This window comes from Macrobrachium nipponense, chromosome 4, assembly GCF_015104395.2.
Source record: "Macrobrachium nipponense isolate FS-2020 chromosome 4, ASM1510439v2, whole genome shotgun sequence".
Lineage (NCBI taxonomy): Eukaryota > Metazoa > Arthropoda > Malacostraca > Decapoda > Palaemonidae > Macrobrachium > Macrobrachium nipponense.
The window spans coordinates 25,151,497-25,154,542 of record NC_061100.1 but is presented as its reverse complement, the minus strand read 5'-3'; the positions used below and the strand labels follow the sequence as shown (position 1 = coordinate 25,154,542).

General features: G+C 40.2%; 1 long non-coding RNA gene across 1 annotated transcript; it reads left to right on the top strand.

The window, feature by feature from the left end:
- Nucleotides 1–427: 427 nt before the first annotated feature.
- Nucleotides 428–2,818, top strand: LOC135210812 (uncharacterized). The gene is made up of 2 exons (XR_010313576.1): nucleotides 428–467; nucleotides 1,987–2,818. It is a non-coding gene; the product is annotated as an uncharacterized LOC135210812 (long non-coding RNA).
- The last annotated feature ends 228 nt before the right edge of the window (nucleotides 2,819–3,046 follow it).

Sequence of the window (3,046 nt, the reverse complement as noted above, 5' to 3'; positions counted from 1 at the left end):
GTGCTTGTAAATAATGCACGAATTTTTAACATTTTTATTAATGTGGACCCCTTAGAGCAATAATAATAATAATAATAATAATAATAATAATAATAATAATAATAATAATAATAATAATAATAATAATAATAATGTAAAAATTCTGAGAAGAACAGCTCTTCTGAACCTACATGAAAGCAGTAACTAGAACAAGCGCATTTATTTACTAAATTAAAGCAGGACATTACAGTAATGGTCTGGGATTCTGAGGACTCCCTCCCCTCGCACCCCTCATCCCCCTCTCCTCAAGACGATGAAAGTGTTATTCATGACGGAGAAAGGGTAACAGAGAGAGAGAGAGAGAGAGAGAGAGAGAGAGAGAGAGAGAGAGAGATTCAAGGACACGAGGATTTCGAGTATAAAAATGACGACATATCCCTACAGCATTGTCACAGTTCATTGTCACCTCCAGGATGCAACTTGTCAAGGTAAGAGAGCTTCTGGGCTCATCTATGATTCGTTGGTCGTGATATCTGGCGTCACGGGATCGGTTCTTGATGGACTGATTGAGTCCTCTAGTGCTTGTGAAGTGGACGCGGGTTATTCTAGCAATATTTTTCATCTTGGTGTGTTAATTTCATGGCAAGATTCAGTGCCTGAAAACTGAACAGTGGACATTATAAAATAATGACGGTAAAATTACTATATAAATCTAAATCTTTACCAGGATTATACCTTGATCCTCTTTCCTCATCTCTCTTGGTTAAAGAACACGCCGCCCAGATTAATAAACTGTAAACCCGCCCCCTCTTTCTGTTTTTGGATATAAAGACCTGTCAAATTCTTTTACATTCAGTGCGAACTTGAAAATGTAAACTATGCTTACGAAAGTACTTGTTCCAAGTCCCTGTTTCACTTACCTTTCTACCGTGGATTTAAGGATATTCTCAAGTATGTGTTCCTTCGGGCTACATTGGATATATATATATATGTATGTGTATAAATTTATATATTACTATACACACACACACACACACATATATAGATATATATACATACATATATATATATATATATATGTGTGTGTGTGTGTGTGTGTGTGTTGTGTGTGTGTCCGTGTTTGTAATTGTAAAAACCACAGTGACCTCTTGGCTTAGCTTCTCGATCTCACACTTTTGGTTTGGAAACGCTTGTCACTACGAAGCCTTGAATCTAAATACAAGAACATAAAACAACTCCGAAGTCTACATAGGATAATAACCCGCATCCGATGCATTTAAATGAATATTTACTGTGTGTGCATACGCAATTACTAGTCATATAAGGTTGAAATGCCTACTTACTTCTTACCTTCTTACAATAACGCACGATTTTTATTCGCATTTTACTAAGAATGGCCTGTTTTACTTATAGAATGATTTGAATATTGGTAGTAACTTTCATTCGTTTTCTTATTTGGATGATATATATATATATATATATTATATAATATATATATATATATATATATATATATAATATTAATATATAATATATGTATACATATAATATGTGTGTGTGTACATAAAACTCACCTAGTAAGAGTTAAATCATTACTTGTCGGCCACAATCTCTGACAAAAAAAAAAATACTATTCAACTACTTAGCTTTCTTTATGAGGTTTGAGTGTGAGTGTGTGTTGTGGTGTGCTATCGTTTGTATATATGTGTTTGTGTGTGTGAAGCCCCATATATATATTCTTGAAATACTCCTTCTGCATGTTTTTGTAAGATTTATAAACTTTAACAGGATAGAAAACAGGGACTAATGCTATGCCTCTCATACGAAAAAAAAAAAAAAGTCAAACGTTCAAATCTGAAAACAAAAACCTTCGCTCGACTTCCTTCTGTATATTCCAGATTTTATTTGACCATTAACTAACAATCACGAAAGAATAACATTTTTACAATGATTTTTTGTGAGATAAAAGTAAAAAATAAACAACTGCAATGTTTTTCCATTAAATAGGTACTGTTCGCTTCCCTGCTGATGCTAGCGGAATGCGGATATCTTCACGCTTACGGTGTGCCCGGCAAGGCGGCACCACCACCCCCACCCCCACCACCACCAGTGGCACCTATCATCCACCAAGAGAAAACAACCCAACTTTATCAAGCCCCCGTCACCACATGTGCGGGCGGCCAAGTACTCCACGTCGACGGACGCTGCGTCACACCTGCAATCAGTCGCTCCGTCTACCTGTTCAACGTCCCGCAGCAGGCCCCAAAACTGGCCGGTCCTCCGCCCCCCGCTCCTCTGCCGAGGGTCGACCATAACATCATTTTCGTCCGCGTGCCAGAGGACCAGAGAGGCCCGGAACCCATCGTGGTCCCTCCTCCCCAGCAGAAGAACATCGTCTACGTCCTGAAGAAGAAGACAGAACTCAGTGGCCCCAAAGTCATTGAGGCTCCAGCGCCTCCCAAGACAAACCCGGACGTCTACTTCGTGGGTTACGATCAGGGCGAGAACCCCATTCTTCCCACGGGCGAAGACCTGGCCAGCGTTCTCGCCCAGGGCGGCCAGGAGACTCAGGCCAAGGTGGTGGACAGCGGGCCGTCAGGAGGCCAGGCTGGAAGTAGTAGTATTGGCGCAGCAGCCGGTCCCGTCAAGGAAGTCGCCAGTCAAGTGGGCAGTCTTCTTCCACCTCTTCCAGTCGCTGGCTTCGGGTCACAGGGGGGTCCTGGAAGCGCTGGGACATCGCAGGGAAGTGCAGCTGGAGCTGCATCGCTGGGAGCTGGAACCATTAACAAGGGAAGCAGTATTGGTGGAGCTGGTGCCTCGACAAGCGCTCCAGTGGCTCCATTTAGTTACTACATACAGCCATATTCTAAACGTTAGATATTATGGCAACGATCTACTGAAAGTTGAAAATCTAAAAAAAATAAATAAATAAATAAACATAAATAAATAAATATATAAAAAAATGACCTCACAGTACTTACAAAGAATAGGCCTTCAGATAATGTTATTTTTTTCGTCAAATTATTGTACTAAGGACTTTATTTAGTAGCTAGTCCTCCAAATTTTA